The 22,500-nt window shown below is 57.5% G+C and overlaps 2 non-coding genes across 2 annotated transcripts; both read left to right on the forward strand.

Moving 5' to 3' along the window:
* The first annotated feature begins 18,717 nt into the window (after positions 1 to 18,717).
* LOC148345788 (18S ribosomal RNA) lies at positions 18,718 to 20,704 on the forward strand. Its single transcript, XR_015848497.1, has one exon. It is a non-coding gene; the product is annotated as an 18S ribosomal RNA (ribosomal RNA).
* A 1,342-nt stretch (positions 20,705 to 22,046) lies between these two features.
* LOC148345789 (5.8S ribosomal RNA) lies at positions 22,047 to 22,200 on the forward strand. Its single transcript, XR_015848476.1, has one exon. It is a non-coding gene; the product is annotated as a 5.8S ribosomal RNA (ribosomal RNA).
* The last annotated feature ends 300 nt before the right edge of the window (positions 22,201 to 22,500 follow it).

Below are 22,500 nucleotides of genomic sequence, written 5' to 3' on the forward strand. Positions count from 1 at the left end.
CGGGGACCGGCCCACAAGAGGCGGCAGCCGGTCCCCAAACACCGGCCGGGGACCGGCCCACAGGAGGCGGCAGCCGGTCCCCAAACACCAGCCGGGGACCGGCCCACAAGAGGCGGCAGCCGGTCCCCAAACACCGGCCGGGGACCGGCCCACAGGAGGCGGCAGCCGGTCCCCAAACACCAGCCGGGGACCGGCCCACAAGAGGCGGCAGCCGGTCCCCAAACACCGGCCGGGGACCGGCCCACAGGAGGCGGCAGCCGGTCCCCAAACACCAGCCGGGGACCGGCCCACAGGAGGCGGCAGCCGGTCCCCAAACACCAGCCGGGGACCGGCCCACAGGAGGCGGCAGCCAGTCCCCAAACACTGGCCGGGGAGTGGCACAAATTCTAAGTCCCACGAGCCCCTGGTGACCCGACAATCGGACTTAGTGCAATTTTCCAAGTGCTGCAAGCCAATGTTGGCCCGACAAGTCCCCAAACGGCAGCCCGGTTTTGAGCCACTAGTGTCGGCCTATAAGTCCCCAAACACCGGCCCGGTTTTACGACCACTAGTCCCCCAACACTAGCCCGGGATTCAGCCACTAGTGGCGGGCACAATTCCCCAAACACCGGTCCGATAATACGCGCGCATATCCCCAAACACCGGTCCGATAATACGCGCGCATATCCCCAAACACCGGCCCGATAAAACGCGCACAATTCCCCAAACACCGGCCCGGATTTCAGCCACTAGTGGCGGGCACAAGTCCCCAAACACTAGCCAAGTTCTCAGCCACTAGTGGCGGGCACAATTCCCCAAACACCGGTCCGATAATACGCGCGCATATCCCCAAACACCGGCCCGATAATACGCGCGCAATTCCCCAAACACCGGCCCGGATTTCAGCCACTAGTGGCGGGCACAAGTCCCCAAACACTAGCCAAGTTCTCAGCCACTAGTGGCGGGCACAATTCCCCAAACACCGGTCCGATAATACGCGCGCATATCCCCAAACACCGGCCCGATAATACGCGCACAATTCCCCAAACACCGGCGCAGATTTCAGCCACTATTGGCGGGCACAAGTCCCCCAACACTAGCCCGGGATTCAGCCACTAGTGGCGGGCACAAGTCCCCAAACACCGGTCCGATAATACGCGCGCATATCCCCAAACACCGGCCCGATAATACGCGCGCATATCCCCAAACACCGGCCCGATAATACGCGCACAATTCCCCAAACACCGGCCCGGATTTCAGCCACTAGTGGCGGGCACAAGTCCCCAAACACTAGCCAAGTTCTCAGCCACTAGTGGCGGGCACAATTCCCCAAACACCGGTCCGATAATACGCGCGCATATCCCCAAACACCGGCCCGATAATACGCGCACAATTCCCCAAACACCGGCGCGGATTTCAGCCACTAGTGGCGGGCACAAGTCCCCAAACACTAGCCAAGTTCTCAGCCACTAGTGGCGGGCACGATTCCCCAAACACCGGTCCGATAATACGCGCGCATATCCCCAAACACCGGCCCGATAATACGCGCACAATTCCCCAAACACCGGCGCGGATTTCAGCCACTATTGGCGGGCACAAGTCCCCCAACACTAGCCCGGGATTCAGCCACTAGTGGCGGGCACGATTCCCCAAACACCGGTCCGATAATACGCGCGCATATCCCCAAACACCGGCCCGATAATACGCGCACAATTCCCCAAACACCGGCCCGGATTTCAGCCACTAGTGGCGGGCACAAGTCCCCAAACACTAGCCAAGTTCTCAGCCACTAGTGGCGGGCACAATTCCCCAAACACCGGTCCGATAATACGCGCGCATATCCCCAAACACCGGCCCGATAATACGCGCACAATTCCCCAAACACCGGCGCGGATTTCAGCCACTATTGGCGGGCACAAGTCCCCCAACACTAGCCCGGGATTCAGCCACTATTGGCGGGCACAAGTCCCCCAACACTAGCCCGGGATTCAGCCACTAGTGGCGGGCACGATTCCCCAAACACCGGTCCGATAATACGCGCGCATATCCCCAAACACCGGCCCGATAAAACGCGCACAATTCCCCAAACACCGGCCCGGATTTCAGCCACTAGTGGCGGGCACAAGTCCCCAAACACTAGCCAAGTTCTCAGCCACTAGTGGCGGGCACAATTCCCCAAACACCGGTCCGATAATACGCGCGCATATCCCCAAACACCGGCCCGATAATACGCGCACAATTCCCCAAACACCGGCGCGGATTTCAGCCACTAGTGGCGGGCACAAGTCCCCAAACACTAGCCAAGTTCTCAGCCACTAGTGGCGGGCACGATTCCCCAAACACCGGTCCGATAATACGCGCGCATATCCCCAAACACCGGCCCGATAATACGCGCACAATTCCCCAAACACCGGCGCGGATTTCAGCCACTATTGGCGGGCACAAGTCCCTCAACACTAGCCCGGATTTCAGCCACTATTGGAGGGCACAAGTCCCCCAACACTAGCCCAGTTCTCAGCCACTAGTGGCGGGCACAATTCCCCAAACACCGGTCCGATAATACGCGCGCATATCCCCAAACACCGGCCCGATAATACGCGCACAATTCCCCAAACACCGGCGCGGATTTCAGCCACTATTGGCGGGCACAAGTCCCCCAACACTAGCCCGGGATTCAGCCACTAGTGGCGGGCACGATTCCCCAAACACCGGTCCGATAATACGCGCGCATATCCCCAAACACCGGCCCGATAATACGCGCACAATTCCCCAAACACCGGCGCGGATTTCAGCCACTATTGGCGGGCACAAGTCCCCCAACACTAGCCCGGGATTCAGCCACTAGTGGCGGGCACGATTCCCCAAACACCGGTCCGATAATACGCGCGCATATCCCCAAACACCGGCCCGATAATACGCGCGCATATCCCCAAACACCGGCCCGATAATACGCGCACAATTCCCCAAACACCGGCGCGGATTTCAGCCACTATTGGCGGGCACAAGTCCCCCAACACTAGCCCGGGATTCAGCCACTAGTGGCGGGCACGATTCCCCAAACACCGGTCCGATAATACGCGCGCATATCCCCAAACACCGGCCCGATAATACGCGCACAATTCCCCAAACACCGGCGCGGATTTCAGCCACTATTGGCGGGCACAAGTCCCCCAACACTAGCCCGGGATTCAGCCACTAGTGGCGGGCACGATTCCCCAAACACCGGCCCGATAATACGCGCACAATTCCCCAAACACCGGCGCGGATTTCAGCCACTAGTGGCGGGCACAAGTCCCCCAACACTAGCCAAGTTCTCAGCCACTATTGGCGGGCACAAGTCCCCCAACACTAGCCCGGGATTCAGCCACTAGTGGCGGGCACGATTCCCCAAACACCGGTCCGATAATACGCGCGCATATCCCCAAACACCGGCCCGATAATACGCGCACAATTCCCCAAACACCGGCCCGGATTTCAGCCACTAGTGGCGGGCACAAGTCCCCAAACACTAGCCAAGTTCTCAGCCACTAGTGGCGGGCACAATTCCCCAAACACCGGTCCGATAATACGCGCGCATATCCCCAAACACCGGCCCGATAATACGCGCACAATTCCCCAAACACCGGCGCGGATTTCAGCCACTATTGGCGGGCACAAGTCCCCCAACACTAGCCCGGGATTCAGCCACTAGTGGCGGGCACGATTCCCCAAACACCGGTCCGATAATACGCGCGCATATCCCCAAACACCGGCCCGATAATACGCGCACAATTCCCCAAACACCGGCGCGGATTTCAGCCACTATTGGCGGGCACAAGTCCCCCAACACTAGCCCGGGATTCAGCCACTAGTGGCGGGCACGATTCCCCAAACACCGGTCCGATAATACGCGCGCATATCCCCAAACACCGGCCCGATAATACGCGCGCATATCCCCAAACACCGGCCCGATAATACGCGCACAATTCCCCAAACACCGGCCCGGATTTCAGCCACTAGTGGCGGGCACAAGTCCCCCAACACTAGCCCAGTTCTCAGCCACTAGTGGCGGGCACAATTCCCCAAACACCGGTCCGATAATACGCGCGCATATCCCCAAACACCGGCCCGATAATACGCGCACAATTCCCCAAACACCGGCGCGGATTTCAGCCACTATTGGCGGGCACAAGTCCCCCAACACTAGCCCGGGATTCAGCCACTAGTGGCGGGCACGATTCCCCAAACACCGGTCCGATAATACGCGCGCATATCCCCAAACACCGGCCCGATAATACGCGCACAATTCCCCAAACACCGGCGCGGATTTCAGCCACTAGTGGCGGGCACAAGTCCCCCAACACTAGCCCGGGATTCAGCCACTAGTGGCGGGCACAATTCCCCAAACACCGGTCCGATAATACGCGCGCATATCCCCAAACACCGGCCCGATAATACGCGCACAATTCCCCAAACACCGGCGCGGATTTCAGCCACTATTGGCGGGCACAAGTCCCCCAACACTAGCCCGGGATTCAGCCACTAGTGGCGGGCACGATTCCCCAAACACCGGTCCGATAATACGCGCGCATATCCCCAAACACCGGCCCGATAATACGCGCGCATATCCCCAAACACCGGCGCGGATTTCAGCCACTATTGGCGGGCACAAGTCCCCCAACACTAGCCCGGGATTCAGCCACTAGTGGCGGGCACGATTCCCCAAACACCGGTCCGATAATACGCGCGCATATCCCCAAACACCGGCCCGATAATACGCGCGCATATCCCCAAACACCGGCCCGATAATACGCGCACAATTCCCCAAACACCGGCCCGGATTTCAGCCACTAGTGGCGGGCACAAGTCCCCCAACACTAGCCCAGTTCTCAGCCACTAGTGGCGGGCACAATTCCCCAAACACCGGTCCGATAATACGCGCGCATATCCCCAAACACCGGCCCGATAATACGCGCACAATTCCCCAAACACCGGCGCGGATTTCAGCCACTATTGGCGGGCACAAGTCCCCCAACACTAGCCCGGGATTCAGCCACTAGTGGCGGGCACGATTCCCCAAACACCGGTCCGATAATACGCGCGCATATCCCCAAACACCGGCCCGATAATACGCGCACAATTCCCCAAACACCGGCCCGGATTTCAGCCACTAGTGGCGGGCACAAGTCCCCAAACACTAGCCAAGTTCTCAGCCACTAGTGGCGGGCACAATTCCCCAAACACCGGTCCGATAATACGCGCGCATATCCCCAAACACCGGCCCGATAATACGCGCACAATTCCCCAAACACCGGCGCGGATTTCAGCCACTATTGGCGGGCACAAGTCCCCCAACACTAGCCCGGGATTCAGCCACTAGTGGCGGGCACGATTCCCCAAACACCGGTCCGATAATACGCGCGCATATCCCCAAACACCGGCCCGATAATACGCGCACAATTCCCCAAACACCGGCCCGGATTTCAGCCACTAGTGGCGGGCACAAGTCCCCAAACACTAGCCAAGTTCTCAGCCACTAGTGGCGGGCACAATTCCCCAAACACCGGTCCGATAATACGCGCGCATATCCCCAAACACCGGCCCGATAATACGCGCACAATTCCCCAAACACCGGCGCGGATTTCAGCCACTATTGGCGGGCACAAGTCCCCCAACACTAGCCCGGGATTCAGCCACTAGTGGCGGGCACGATTCCCCAAACACCGGTCCGATAATACGCGCGCATATCCCCAAACACCGGCCCGATAATACGCGCACAATTCCCCAAACACCGGCGCGGATTTCAGCCACTATTGGCGGGCACAAGTCCCCCAACACTAGCCCGGGATTCAGCCACTAGTGGCGGGCACGATTCCCCAAACACCGGTCCGATAATACGCGCGCATATCCCCAAACACCGGCCCGATAATACGCGCACAATTCCCCAAACACCGGCCCGGATTTCAGCCACTAGTGGCGGGCACAAGTCCCCAAACACTAGCCAAGTTCTCAGCCACTAGTGGCGGGCACAATTCCCCAAACACCGGTCCGATAATACGCGCGCATATCCCCAAACACCGGCCCGATAATACGCGCACAATTCCCCAAACACCGGCGCGGATTTCAGCCACTATTGGCGGGCACAAGTCCCCCAACACTAGCCCGGGATTCAGCCACTAGTGGCGGGCACGATTCCCCAAACACCGGTCCGATAATACGCGCGCATATCCCCAAACACCGGCCCGATAATACGCGCACAATTCCCCAAACACCGGCGCGGATTTCAGCCACTATTGGCGGGCACAAGTCCCCCAACACTAGCCCGGGATTCAGCCACTAGTGGCGGGCACGATTCCCCAAACACCGGTCCGATAATACGCGCGCATATCCCCAAACACCGGCCCGATAATACGCGCGCATATCCCCAAACACCGGCCCGATAATACGCGCACAATTCCCCAAACACCGGCCCGGATTTCAGCCACTAGTGGCGGGCACAAGTCCCCCAACACTAGCCCAGTTCTCAGCCACTAGTGGCGGGCACAATTCCCCAAACACCGGTCCGATAATACGCGCGCATATCCCCAAACACCGGCCCGATAATACGCGCACAATTCCCCAAACACCGGCGCGGATTTCAGCCACTATTGGCGGGCACAAGTCCCCCAACACTAGCCCGGGATTCAGCCACTAGTGGCGGGCACGATTCCCCAAACACCGGTCCGATAATACGCGCGCATATCCCCAAACACCGGCCCGATAATACGCGCACAATTCCCCAAACACCGGCGCGGATTTCAGCCACTAGTGGCGGGCACAAGTCCCCCAACACTAGCCCGGGATTCAGCCACTAGTGGCGGGCACAATTCCCCAAACACCGGTCCGATAATACGCGCGCATATCCCCAAACACCGGCCCGATAATACGCGCACAATTCCCCAAACACCGGCGCGGATTTCAGCCACTATTGGCGGGCACAAGTCCCCCAACACTAGCCCGGGATTCAGCCACTAGTGGCGGGCACGATTCCCCAAACACCGGTCCGATAATACGCGCGCATATCCCCAAACACCGGCCCGATAATACGCGCGCATATCCCCAAACACCGGCGCGGATTTCAGCCACTATTGGCGGGCACAAGTCCCCCAACACTAGCCCGGGATTCAGCCACTAGTGGCGGGCACGATTCCCCAAACACCGGTCCGATAATACGCGCGCATATCCCCAAACACCGGCCCGATAATACGCGCGCATATCCCCAAACACCGGCCCGATAATACGCGCACAATTCCCCAAACACCGGCCCGGATTTCAGCCACTAGTGGCGGGCACAAGTCCCCCAACACTAGCCCAGTTCTCAGCCACTAGTGGCGGGCACAATTCCCCAAACACCGGTCCGATAATACGCGCGCATATCCCCAAACACCGGCCCGATAATACGCGCACAATTCCCCAAACACCGGCGCGGATTTCAGCCACTATTGGCGGGCACAAGTCCCCCAACACTAGCCCGGGATTCAGCCACTAGTGGCGGGCACGATTCCCCAAACACCGGTCCGATAATACGCGCGCATATCCCCAAACACCGGCCCGATAATACGCGCACAATTCCCCAAACACCGGCCCGGATTTCAGCCACTAGTGGCGGGCACAAGTCCCCAAACACTAGCCAAGTTCTCAGCCACTAGTGGCGGGCACAATTCCCCAAACACCGGTCCGATAATACGCGCGCATATCCCCAAACACCGGCCCGATAATACGCGCACAATTCCCCAAACACCGGCGCGGATTTCAGCCACTATTGGCGGGCACAAGTCCCCCAACACTAGCCCGGGATTCAGCCACTAGTGGCGGGCACGATTCCCCAAACACCGGTCCGATAATACGCGCGCATATCCCCAAACACCGGCCCGATAATACGCGCACAATTCCCCAAACACCGGCCCGGATTTCAGCCACTAGTGGCGGGCACAAGTCCCCAAACACTAGCCAAGTTCTCAGCCACTAGTGGCGGGCACAATTCCCCAAACACCGGTCCGATAATACGCGCGCATATCCCCAAACACCGGCCCGATAATACGCGCACAATTCCCCAAACACCGGCGCGGATTTCAGCCACTATTGGCGGGCACAAGTCCCCCAACACTAGCCCGGGATTCAGCCACTAGTGGCGGGCACGATTCCCCAAACACCGGTCCGATAATACGCGCGCATATCCCCAAACACCGGCCCGATAATACGCGCACAATTCCCCAAACACCGGCCCGGATTTCAGCCACTAGTGGCGGGCACAAGTCCCCAAACACTAGCCAAGTTCTCAGCCACTAGTGGCGGGCACAATTCCCCAAACACCGGTCCGATAATACGCGCGCATATCCCCAAACACCGGCCCGATAATACGCGCACAATTCCCCAAACACCGGCGCGGATTTCAGCCACTATTGGCGGGCACAAGTCCCCCAACACTAGCCCGGGATTCAGCCACTAGTGGCGGGCACGATTCCCCAAACACCGGTCCGATAATACGCGCGCATATCCCCAAACACCGGCCCGATAATACGCGCACAATTCCCCAAACACCGGCCCGGATTTCAGCCACTAGTGGCGGGCACAAGTCCCCAAACACTAGCCAAGTTCTCAGCCACTAGTGGCGGGCACGATTCCCCAAACACCGGTCCGATAATACGCGCGCATATCCCCAAACACCGGCCCGATAATACGCGCACAATTCCCCAAACACCGGCGCGGATTTCAGCCACTATTGGCGGGCACAAGTCCCCCAACACTAGCCCGGGATTCAGCCACTAGTGGCGGGCACGATTCCCCAAACACCGGTCCGATAATACGCGCGCATATCCCCAAACACCGGCCCGATAATACGCGCACAATTCCCCAAACACCGGCCCGGATTTCAGCCACTAGTGGCGGGCACAAGTCCCCAAACACTAGCCAAGTTCTCAGCCACTAGTGGCGGGCACAATTCCCCAAACACCGGTCCGATAATACGCGCGCATATCCCCAAACACCGGCCCGATAATACGCGCACAATTCCCCAAACACCGGCGCGGATTTCAGCCACTATTGGCGGGCACAAGTCCCCCAACACTAGCCCGGGATTCAGCCACTAGTGGCGGGCACGATTCCCCAAACACCGGTCCGATAATACGCGCGCATATCCCCAAACACCGGCCCGATAATACGCGCACAATTCCCCAAACACCGGCGCGGATTTCAGCCACTATTGGCGGGCACAAGTCCCCCAACACTAGCCCGGGATTCAGCCACTAGTGGCGGGCACGATTCCCCAAACACCGGTCCGATAATACGCGCGCATATCCCCAAACACCGGCCCGATAATACGCGCACAATTCCCCAAACACCGGCCCGGATTTCAGCCACTAGTGGCGGGCACAAGTCCCCAAACACTAGCCAAGTTCTCAGCCACTAGTGGCGGGCACAATTCCCCAAACACCGGTCCGATAATACGCGCGCATATCCCCAAACACCGGCCCGATAATACGCGCACAATTCCCCAAACACCGGCGCGGATTTCAGCCACTATTGGCGGGCACAAGTCCCCCAACACTAGCCCGGGATTCAGCCACTAGTGGCGGGCACGATTCCCCAAACACCGGTCCGATAATACGCGCGCATATCCCCAAACACCGGCCCGATAATACGCGCACAATTCCCCAAACACCGGCCCGGATTTCAGCCACTAGTGGCGGGCACAAGTCCCCAAACACTAGCCAAGTTCTCAGCCACTAGTGGCGGGCACAATTCCCCAAACACCGGTCCGATAATACGCGCGCATATCCCCAAACACCGGCCCGATAATACGCGCACAATTCCCCAAACACCGGCGCGGATTTCAGCCACTATTGGCGGGCACAAGTCCCCCAACACTAGCCCGGGATTCAGCCACTAGTGGCGGGCACGATTCCCCAAACACCGGTCCGATAATACGCGCGCATATCCCCAAACACCGGCCCGATAATACGCGCACAATTCCCCAAACACCGGCCCGGATTTCAGCCACTAGTGGCGGGCACAAGTCCCCAAACACTAGCCAAGTTCTCAGCCACTAGTGGCGGGCACAATTCCCCAAACACCGGTCCGATAATACGCGCGCATATCCCCAAACACCGGCCCGATAATACGCGCACAATTCCCCAAACACCGGCGCGGATTTCAGCCACTATTGGCGGGCACAAGTCCCCCAACACTAGCCCGGGATTCAGCCACTAGTGGCGGGCACGATTCCCCAAACACCGGTCCGATAATACGCGCGCATATCCCCAAACACCGGCCCGATAATACGCGCACAATTCCCCAAACACCGGCCCGGATTTCAGCCACTAGTGGCGGGCACAAGTCCCCCAACACTAGCCAAGTTCTCAGCCACTAGTGGCGGGCACAATTCCCCAAACACCGGTCCGATAATACGCGCGCATATCCCCAAACACCGGCCCGATAATACGCGCACAATTCCCCAAACACCGGCGCGGATTTCAGCCACTATTGGCGGGCACAAGTCCCCCAACACTAGCCCGGGATTCAGCCACTAGTGGCGGGCACGATTCCCCAAACACCGGTCCGATAATACGCGCGCATATCCCCAAACACCGGCCCGATAATACGCGCACAATTCCCCAAACACCGGCCCGGATTTCAGCCACTAGTGGCGGGCACAAGTCCCCAAACACTAGCCAAGTTCTCAGCCACTAGTGGCGGGCACAATTCCCCAAACACCGGTCCGATAATACGCGCGCATATCCCCAAACACCGGCCCGATAATACGCGCACAATTCCCCAAACACCGGCGCGGATTTCAGCCACTATTGGCGGGCACAAGTCCCCCAACACTAGCCCGGGATTCAGCCACTAGTGGCGGGCACGATTCCCCAAACACCGGTCCGATAATACGCGCGCATATCCCCAAACACCGGCCCGATAATACGCGCACAATTCCCCAAACACCGGCCCGGATTTCAGCCACTAGTGGCGGGCACAAGTCCCCAAACACTAGCCAAGTTCTCAGCCACTAGTGGCGGGCACAATTCCCCAAACACCGGTCCGATAATACGCGCGCATATCCCCAAACACCGGCCCGATAATACGCGCACAATTCCCCAAACACCGTCGCGGATTTCAGCCACTATTGGCGGGCACAAGTCCCCCAACACTAGCCCGGGATTCAGCCACTAGTGGCGGGCACGATTCCCCAAACACCGGTCCGATAATACGCGCGCATATCCCCAAACACCGGCCCGATAATACGCGCACAATTCCCCAAACACCGGCCCGGATTTCAGCCACTAGTGGCGGGCACAAGTCCCCAAACACTAGCCAAGTTCTCAGCCACTAGTGGCGGGCACAATTCCCCAAACACCGGTCCGATAATACGCGCGCATATCCCCAAACACCGGCCCGATAATACGCGCACAATTCCCCAAACACCGGCGCGGATTTCAGCCACTATTGGCGGGCACAAGTCCCCCAACACTAGCCCGGGATTCAGCCACTAGTGGCGGGCACGATTCCCCAAACACCGGTCCGATAATACGCGCGCATATCCCCAAACACCGGCCCGATAATACGCGCACAATTCCCCAAACACCGGCCCGGATTTCAGCCACTAGTGGCGGGCACAAGTCCCCAAACACTAGCCAAGTTCTCAGCCACTAGTGGCGGGCACAATTCCCCAAACACCGGTCCGATAATACGCGCGCATATCCCCAAACACCGGCCCGATAATACGCGCACAATTCCCCAAACACCGGCGCGGATTTCAGCCACTATTGGCGGGCACAAGTCCCCCAACACTAGCCCGGGATTCAGCCACTAGTGGCGGGCACGATTCCCCAAACACCGGTCCGATAATACGCGCGCATATCCCCAAACACCGGCCCGATAATACGCGCACAATTCCCCAAACACCGGCCCGATAATACGCGCGCAATTCCCCAAACACCGGCCCGATAATACGCGCACATTTCCCCAAACACCGGCGCGGATTTCAGCCACTATTGGCGGGCACAAGTCCCCCAACACTAGCCCGGGATTCAGCCACTATTGGCGGGCACAAGTCCCCCAACACTAGCCCGGGATTCAGCCACTAGTGGCGGGCACGATTCCCCAAACACCGGCCCGGCGCTGAGTATATGGCCTCCGAAAGGCCCATACATTCAGACGGGTCCATGTATTTTCAACGACAGCAGCAGTACCGCCAAAATCCATGCAGCGGCGCTGGATTTATGGCCTCCGAAAGGCCCATTCATTCAGACGGGTCCATGTATTTTCAGCGACAGCCGCAGTACCGCCAAAATCCATGCAGAGGCGCTGAGTTTATGGCCTCCGAAAGGCCCATTCATTCAGACGGGTCCATGTATTTTCAGCGACAGCAGCAGTACCGCCAAAATCCATGCAGCGGCGCTGTATTTATGGCCTCCGAAAGGCCCATTCATTACCAACGGGGCTGCAGTAGCATCCCGCGGCCACGCAGGGGCAGATATTGTGAGGGAATTACATGGTAGTGGACGGAGCGCCCATGCATTTCCAATGGGAGTGCAGTACCTCAAAAATCCGCTCCAAGCCACCGAACTTGAGGGCCCGACGTTCCCTCAACACTAGCCCAGTGCAATCGACATTTCGTTCTGTGTACATTGTTACACAGAATGACAATACAAGGGAATTATTATTATTATTATTATTATTATGTATTCAGCCACTAGTGGCGGGCACAATACCCCAAACACTGGCCCGGCGCTGGCTGAGTTTATGGCCTCTGAAAGGCCCATACATTCAGACGGGTCCATGTATTTTCAGTTTTCCGTAGCAGGTGTGATTGTTTGTTTAATTAGGTAGTTTGTGTTGGTGACGGTGTTCCTAACTGTGGTGGCTTGTTTGTAGAATGTGGGGCCCTGCGTTTGTGTTATGTTGATTTCTGGTAATTTACTTTTTACTAAGTAGTCTTTCAGGTTTTTGTTTCTTTTAAAGGCTGAGATGATTTTGTAATCTTGGATTATGCTTGTGTTCTGTAGTGTCTGATTTATATTTTGTCCATTCATTCAGACGGGTCCATGTATTTTCAGCGACAGCCGCAGTACCGCCAAAATCCATGCAGCGGCGCTGGATTTATGGCCTCCGAAAGGCCCATTCATTCAGACGGGTCCATGTATTTTCAGCGACAGCCGCAGTACCGCCAAAATCCATGCAGAGGCGCTGAGTTTATGGCCTCCGAAAGGCCCATTCATTCAGACGGGTCCATGTATTTTCAACGACAGCCGCAGTACCGCCAAAATCCATGCAGCGGCGCTGTATTTATGGCCTCCGAAAGGCCCATTCATTCCCAACGGGGCAGCAGTAGCATCGCGCGGCCACGCGGGGGCAGATATTGTGAGGGAATTACATTGTAGTGGACGGAGCGCCCTTGCATTTCCAATGGGAGTGCAGTACCTCAAAAATCCGCTCCAAGCCACCGAACTTGAGGGCCCGACGTTCCCTCAACACTAGCCCAGTGCAATCGACATTTCGTTCTGTGTACATTGTTACACAGAATGACAATACAAGGGAATTATTATTATTATTATTATTATTATGTATTCAGCCACTAGTGGCGGGCACAATACCCCAAACACTGGCCCGGCGCTGGCTGAGTTTATGGCCTCCGAAAGGCCCATACATTCAGACGGGTCCATGTATTTTCAGTTTTCCGTAGCAGGTGTGATTGTTTGTTTAATTAGGTAGTTTGTGTTGGTGACGGTGTTCCTAACTGTGGTGGCTTGTTTGTAGAATGTGGGGCCCTGCGTTTGTGTTATGTTGATTTCTGGTAATTTACTTTTTACTAAGTAGTCTTTCAGGTTTTTGTTTCTTTTAAAGGCTGAGATGATTTTGTAATCTTGGATTATGCTTGTGTTCTGTAGTGTCTGATTTATATTTTGTCCATTCATTCAGACGGGTCCATGTATTTTCAGCGACAGCCGCAGTACCGCCAAAATCCATGCAGAGGCGCTGAGTTTATGGCCTCCGAAAGGCCCATTCATTCAGACGGGTCCATGTATTTTCAGCGACAGCAGCAGTACCGCCAAAATCCATGCAGCGGCGCTGTATTTATGGCCTCCGAAAGGCCCATTCATTACCAACGGGGCTGCAGTAGCATCCTGCGGCCACGCAGGGGCAGATATTGTGAGGGAATTACATGGTAGTGGACGGAGCGCCCATGCATTTCCAATGGGAGTGCAGTACCTCAAAAATCCGCTCCAAGCCACCGAACTTGAGGGCCCGACGTTCCCTCAACACTAGCCCAGTGCAATCGACATTTCGTTCTGTGTACATTGTTACACAGAATGACAATACAAGGGAATTATTATTATTATTATTATTATTATGTATTCAGCCACTAGTGGCGGGCACAATACCCCAAACACTGGCCCGGCGCTGGCTGAGTTTATGGCCTCCGAAAGGCCCATACATTCAGACGGGTCCATGTATTTTCAGTTTTCCGTAGCAGGTGTGATTGTTTGTTTAATTAGGTAGTTTGTGTTGGTGACGGTGTTCCTAACTGTGGTGGCTTGTTTGTAGAATGTGGGGCCCTGCGTTTGTGTTATGTTGATTTCTGGTAATTTACTTTTTACTAAGTAGTCTTTCAGGTTTTTGTTTCTTTTAAAGGCTGAGATGATTTTGTAATCTTGGATTATGCTTGTGTTCTGTAGTGTCTGATTTATATTTTGTCCATTCATTCAGACGGGTCCATGTATTTTCAGCGACAGCCGCAGTACCGCCAAAATCCATGCAGCGGCGCTGGGTTTATGGAATCCGAAAGGCCCATTCATTCAGACGGGTCCATGTATTTTCAACGACAGCCGCAGTACCGCCAAAATCCATGCAGCGGCGCTGTATTTATGGCCTCCGAAAGGCCCATTCATTCCCAACGGGGCAGCAGTAGCATCGCGCGGCCACGCGGGGGCAGATATTGTGAGGGAATTACATTGTAGTGGACGGAGCGCCCATGCATTTCCAATGGGAGTGCAGTACCTCAAAAATCCGCTCCAAGCCACCGAACTTGAGGGCCCGACGTTCCCTCAACACTAGCCCAGTGCAATCGACATTTCGTTCTGTGTACATTGTTACACAGAATGACAATACAAGGGAATTATTATTATTATTATTATTATTATGTATTCAGCCACTAGTGGCGGGCACAATACCCCAAACACTGGCCCGGCGCTGGCTGAGTTTATGGCCTCCGAAAGGCCCATACATTCAGACGGGTCCATGTATTTTCAGTTTTCCGTAGCAGGTGTGATTGTTTGTTTAATTAGGTAGTTTGTGTTGGTGACGGTGTTCCTAACTGTGGTGGCTTGTTTGTAGAATGTGGGGCCCTGCGTTTGTGTTATGTTGATTTCTGGTAATTTACTTTTTACTAAGTAGTCTTTCAGGTTTTTGTTTCTTTTAAAGGCTGAGATGATTTTGTAATCTTGGATTATGCTTGTGTTCTGTAGTGTCTGATTTATATTTTGTCCATTCATTCAGACGGGTCCATGTATTTTCAGCGACAGCCGCAGTACCGCCAAAATCCATGCAGCGGCGCTGAGTTTATGGCCTCCGAAAGGCCCATTCATTCAGACGGGTCCATGTATTTTCAGCGACAGCCGCAGTACCGCCAAAATCCATGCAGCGGCGCTGGGTTTATGGAATCCGAAAGGCCCATTCATTCAGACGGGTCCATGTATTTTCAACGACAGCCGCAGTACCGCCAAAATCCATGCAGCGGCGCTGTATTTATGGCCTCCGAAAGGCCCATTCATTCCCAACGGGGCAGCAGTAGCATCGCGCGGCCACGCGGGGGCAGATATTGTGAGGGAATTACATTGTAGTGGACGGAGCGCCCATGCATTTCCAATGGGAGTGCAGTACCTCAAAAATCCGCTCCAAGCCACCGAACTTGAGGGCCCGACGTTCCCTCAACACTAGCCCAGTGCAATCGACATTTCGTTCTGTGTACATTGTTACACAGAATGACAATACAAGGGAATTATTATTATTATTATTATTATTATGTATTCAGCCACTAGTGGCGGGCACAATACCCCAAACACTGGCCCGGCGCTGGCTGAGTTTATGGCCTCCGAAAGGCCCATACATTCAGACGGGTCCATGTATTTTCAGTTTTCCGTAGCAGGTGTGATTGTTTGTTTAATTAGGTAGTTTGTGTTGGTGACGGTGTTCCTAACTGTGGTGGCTTGTTTGTAGAATGTGGGGCCCTGCGTTTGTGTTATGTTGATTTCTGGTAATTTACTTTTTACTAAGTAGTCTTTCAGGTTTTTGTTTCTTTTAAAGGCTGAGATGATTTTGTAATCTTGGATTATGCTTGTGTTCTGTAGTGTCTGATTTATATTTTGTCCATTCATTCAGACGGGTCCATGTATTTTCAGCGACAGCCGCAGTACCGCCAAAATCCATGCAGCGGCGCTGAGTTTATGGCCTCCGAAAGGCCCATTCATTCAGACGGGTCCATGTATTTTCAGCGACAGCCGCAGTACCGCCAAAATCCATGCAGCGGCGCTGGGTTTATGGAATCCGAAAGGCCCATTCATTCAGACGGGTCCATGTATTTTCAACGACAGCCGCAGTACCGCCAAAATCCATGCAGCGGCGCTGTATTTATGGCCTCCGAAAGGCCCATTCATTCCCAACGGGGCAGCAGTAGCATCGCGCGGCCACGCGGGGGCAGATATTGTGAGGGAATTACATTGTAGTGGACGGAGCGCCCATGCATTCCCAATGGGAGTGCAGTACCTCAAAAATCCGCTCCAAGCCACCGAACTTGAGGGCCCGACGTTCCCTCAACACTAGCCCAGTGCAATCGACATTTCGTTCTGTGTACATTGTTACACAGAATGACAATACAAGGGAATTATTATTATTATTATTATTATTATGTATTCAGCCACTAGTGGCGGGCACAATACCCCAAACACTGGCCCGGCGCTGGCTGAGTTTATGGCCTCCGAAAGGCCCATACATTCAGACGGGTCCATGTATTTTCAGTTTTCCGTAGCAGGTGTGATTGTTTGTTTAATTAGGTAGTTTGTGTTGGTGACGGTGTTCCTAACTGTGGTGGCTTGTTTGTAGAATGTGGGGCCCTGCGTTTGTGTTATGTTGATTTCTGGTAATTTACTTTTTACTAAGTAGTCTTTCAGGTTTTTGTTTCTTTTAAAGGCTGAGATGATTTTGTAATCTTGGATTATGCTTGTGTTCTGTAGTGTCTGATTTATATTTTGTCCATTCATTCAGACGGGTCCATGTATTTTCAGCGACAGCCGCAGTACCGCCAAAATCCATGCAGCGGCGCTGAGTTTATGGCCTCCGAAAGGCCCATTCATTCAGACGGGTCCATGTATTTTCAGCGACAGCCGCAGTACCGCCAAAATCCATGCAGCGGCGCTGGGTTTATGGAATCCGAAAGGCCCATTCATTCAGACGGGTCCATGTATTTTCAGCGACAGCCGCAGTACCGCCAAAATCCATGCAGCGGCGCTGTATTTATGGCCTCCGAAAGGCCCATTCATTCCCAACGGGGCAGCAGTAGCATCGCGCGGCCACGCGGGGGCAGATATTGTGAGGGAATTACATTGTAGTGGACGGAGCGCCCATGTATTCCTATGGGCAATGCATTTCCAATGGGAGTGCAGTACCTCAAAAATCCGCTAGAGGGCCCCGAACTTGAGGGCCCGGCGTTCCCTCAAGTGCCGATTTTATACCCCCTTCTCCAGCCGACAGCCAGAATTATATTAGGGACTCGCAATTTTGAGAGGTGAGCACCAGGGCTAATCAGCGGCCACCCGTGACCATTGAGTCCGACAGAGCAGAGGCTAGGGGCGGCCTCGCATCTCGCAATTACCGAGGGAAGATGCCGGTTCTCGAAAAATTTCTAAGTTTTTCAAATTTTAAAGTATTGAAGTATTTAGGGCGCTTCCCGCGGCCCTGGCTTTTGCATGTACCCCTCTAAGCTCCGGTTCTCGAAAAATGTCTAAGTTTTTCAAACTTTAAAGTATTGAAGCCGGACTTCCGCGGAGGCTGACAGGGGGCCTCCATCGAAGCACCCTTCACCCCCGGGTGAGCCGGCGTCGGCCCACGGGCCTGCCGGTTCCCCAACTGAGCGATTGGCACACGAGACCCGCCTCGGAGGGCCCACGTCGGCCGGCGCAAGCCGGTGTTCGGGCGTGCGGCTCCTCCGGCTTTGCGGGTCAAGCTCCAGCGCCGAGGATACTAGGCAAACGTTGGGCCCCCCCGAGCCGAGTGGATACCCGCCTCAGAAAGAGCTGGGGCGGTACGTACGGACGGCCTCACTAAGAGGGAACGGAAGCTACTAAAGCACACGTATAACTGTCCGATGTGCGAACGAAAGTGAGGCCGGACGAATCCGATACGAGTTACGAGTGAGGCGGGATCCACGGCTGGCACTCGCGGGGCCCTCTTGCGAAACCATGCCTCGGCGTGAACCTTTTGGCGGCAGAACCAAGACGAACCGAGGTCGAGCTTCCGTCTCGAGCCACACCCAGACGTCCGACCGTCGCGGAGCCCGACGCCACGCGTGCTAGGGCTCCGCGCGAAACATCGTTTCACGACACCCGCTCGTCAGCCCGTCCGAACGTATACGAGTGTCGCGCGGCCCCCCGGGCCCGGCTGTAGCCACAGCCTCGTCCCGGACCAGGGCCGCACCGCCACCAGCAGCGCCCCCCCGGCGGCAGACGCACTCTGGTTGATCCTGCCAGTAGCATATGCTTGTTTTCAAGATTAAGCCATGCATGTCTAAGTACGAATGGCCAGTACAGTGAAACTGCGAACGGCTCATTAAATCAGTTATGGTTCCTTTGATCGCTCCACCGTTACTTGGATAACTGTGGCAAATCCAGAGCTAATACATGCAAACGAGCGCCGACTCGCGGGCGGGGCTCCGGCCTCGCCCCGGGGACGCGTGCATTTATCAGACACAAAAACCCACGCGGTGTCCGGCGGGCGGGGGCTCAGCCGTCGCGCGCGTCCCCCGCGTCCGGCCTCCGCCTCTCCGGGCGGGGGCGTAAGCGGCGCGGGCGGCTCCGCGCGCGCCGGTCCTCGTTCCGCCGGCCCGGCCCCCCCTTTGTGTTGACTCAGGATAACCTCGTGCCGATCGCTCGCCCACCCGAGGCGGCGACGACTCATTCGAATGTCTGCCCTATCAACTTTCGATGGTAGACTCTGCGCCTACCATGGTGACCACGGGTAACGGGGAATCAGGGTTCGATTCCGGAGAGGGAGCATGAGAAACGGCTACCACATCCAAGGAAGGCAGCAGGCGCGCAAATTACCCACTCCCGACACGGGGAGGTAGTGACGAAAAATAACAATACGGGACTCGTTCGAGTCTCCGTAATTGGAATGAGCCGAACACAAACCCATCGGCCAGCATCCATTGGAGGGCAAGTCTGGTGCCAGCAGCCGCGGTAATTCCAGCTCCAATAGCGTATTTTAAAGTTGCTGCAGTTAAAAAGCTCCTAGTTGGACCCCGGGACGCGAGCTGACGGTCCGCCGCGAGGCGTGCATCCGTCTGTCCCAGCCCCTGCCTCTCGGCAAAAGCCCCCGTGATGCCCTTCGCTGGGTGTCACTCGCGGGGCCCGAAGCGTTTACTTTGAGGAAATTAGAGTGTTCAAAGCAGGCCACACGGCCGCCCCTGCATATCGCAGCTGGGAATAATGGAATAGGACTCCGGTTCTATTTTGTGGGTTGTCATGAACTGGGGCCATGATTAAGAGGGACGGCCGGGGGCATTCGTACTGCGCCGCTAGAGGTGAAATTCTTGGACCGGCGCAAGACGGACGAGAGCGAAAGCATTTGCCAAGAATGTTTTCATTAATCAAGAACGAAAGTCGGAGGTTCGAAGACGATCAGATACCGTCCTAGTTCCGACCATAAACGATGCCGACTCGCGATCCGGCGGCGTTATTCCCATGACCCGCCGAGCAGCACCCGGGAAACCGACCAAGTGTCTGGGTTCCGGGGGGAGTATTGTTGCAAAGCTGAAACTTAAAGGAATTGACGGAAGGGCACCACCAGGAGTGGAGCATGCGGCTTAATTTGACTCAACACGGGAAACCTCACCCGGCCCGGACACGGAAAGGATTGACAGATTGAAGGCTCTTTCTCGATACCGTGGGTGGTGGTGCATGGCCGTTCGTAGTTGGTGGAGCGATTTGTCTGGTTAATTCCGATAACGAACGAGACTCAAACATACTAAATAGTACCGCGGCCCCCCGCGCGGTCGGCGGCAGAAAACTTCTTAGAGGGACAAGTGGCTCTCAGCCACACGAGAATGAGCAATAACAGGTCTGTGATGCCCTTAGATGTCCGGGGCTGCACGCGCGCCACACTGAGCGTATAAGCGCGTCGTCTATCCCCGCGCCGGCAGGCGCGGGTAATCCTATGAACCCCGCTCGTGACAGGGCCTGGGGATTGCAATTATTTCCCACCAACGAGGAATTCCCAGTAAGCGCGGGTCATTAGCCTGCGTTGATTAAGTCCCTGCCCTTTGTACACACCGCCCGTCGCTACTACCGATCGGATGGCTTAGTGAGGTCCTCGGATAGTCCCCGCCGGGGCCGGCCCCGGCTCCGGCGGTGTGCCAGAAGACGGTCGAACTTGACTATCTAGAGGAAGTAAAAGTCGTAACAAGGTTTCTGTAGGTGAACCTGCAGAAGGATCATTAACGTACGAGCGGCAGCAGATCCGCCTCGGTACACCCCCGACGAGCCAGACGCCGAGGGCGGCGGGTCGTCGCAGGCGGAGGAAGAGGGTAGACCGGGACGGGACGGGACGGGGGGCGCGGCGCGGGTCACTCCCGGGCCGCGCGTCGGAGCGAGTTCGGCGGGCGCCACGCGGCGCGGCGCGAGGCGAGAAAAGGCGGCGGGCGATGTCGCGCTACCTCCGTGCGAGCGGGGTAGCGCGCTCGTCCGACGACCCCAGTAGCGCGGCGCGGCGCGACGACAGGCGACCGCCAGCGACGGGCGAAAGGCGGCGGCCGTGCGCGGGACCCCCGTAACCGGGGAATCCCCCTATGCCGACGACCCTAGCTCGGCGCGGTTCTCGCGCTTCCGGCGCGCGCTTCCGGGGCGGCACTCGCCTCGACGACCTCCCGTCCTTTAAAGGTAACGGTTCGGGCCGGCGCCCCGGCGTCCGTCCGCCCGTCGGTGTCGCGTGTCCGTGCGGCGCGGGGCTGCTCTCGGCGAGGGTCGCCGAGCAAGCGGATCCCCGCACGGATCACAACGGCCGTATGGCGGCGGCGTCGGGACGCCCGCCCGAGACGAAGGTTCAGGGCGACGAAACGGTGCTCCCACCGGCTACCTTTTTCCCCGGCCAAACGCGTCCGTCGGCCGGAGCCCTCGAGGGGCCGCGTAGCGCGCGCGTGGGCCGGCCCCCGGACACCGGAGTCCCTCCCGGGGCTCCGGACACCGGGGGTTCGGTTCCGCGCGGTCCGCCGCGGTCTCCTCTGTCCATCCATAGTCCGGGCAGGCCGCGGCCGGGTCGGGGGCCAGTCCCCCCTCGGTGTCAGCGCGGTCGCGCCGCCCTTGTAAACCAAACCCACTCGCTGACGGGTAGCAACACCCAAAGCGTCGCTTCGCGGCGCGGCGGGGCTTCCAAGTCGGATGGCCTTCCGGGGTCCGGGTAGGAGACGCCGGGGGCCGGCCTCAGCGCCGAGCCCCCGACCTACCCGGCGAGTCCGGTCGCCGAGTCGTGTCAGGCCCGAGCGGGAGACGCCGGGCGCCGGCCTCAGCGCCGAGCGCCCGACCTACCCGGGCCGACGCACGTCTCGGGCGCCGTCGCGGCCCCGAGCGGGAGACGCCGGGCGCCGGCCTCAGCGCCGCGCGCCCGACCCGCTCGGCTCGTCGCGGCGTCGCGCGTATCGCGCCCGTCGGTAACCGCGCCGCGGGTTAGGGGCTCGCTCGCGGGAGCGACCGAACGGCACCCGCGGCGCGTTCGTCTCCGGTACAAACCCTGTCGTGAATTTGTCTCCGATCGTCCCGGGCGGACGTAAAAGGGCCCAAACGTACGACTCTTAGCGGTGGATCACTCGGCTCGTGCGTCGATGAAGAACGCAGCTAGCTGCGAGAACTAATGTGATTTGCAGGACACATTGATCATCGACACTTTGAACGCACATTGCGGCCCCGGTTTTACCCCGGGGCCACGCCTGTCTGAGCGGCGCTTTCCAATCGATCGGACGCGGGCCGGGCCCTCCGCGACATTCCGCCGGTCCGTCCGGCGGGTGGCGCGAGAACCCGGTCCGCGCGGGCGAGGCTCGGGCCCTCCGCGACATTCCGCCGGTCCGCCCGGCGGGTGGCGCGCGACCCGTGTCCCCGCCCACTCCGCGGCTGGGGTTTCGCAGGGACCCCCGTCCCTTCGTACCCTCAAATACAGACTCGGGCGGCGCTCCGTGTCCGTCCGCCCGTCGGTGTCGCGCGTCCGCGCGTCCGGAGGTGCTTCTCGGCTGCCGGTGAGTACGGC

The sequence above is a fragment of the Urocampus carinirostris genome, unplaced genomic scaffold (assembly GCF_059441175.1).
Source record: "Urocampus carinirostris isolate Australia breed hairy pipefish unplaced genomic scaffold, RoL_Ucar_1.0 HiC_scaffold_25, whole genome shotgun sequence".
In the NCBI taxonomy this organism is placed as follows: Eukaryota; Metazoa; Chordata; class Actinopteri; order Syngnathiformes; family Syngnathidae; genus Urocampus; species Urocampus carinirostris.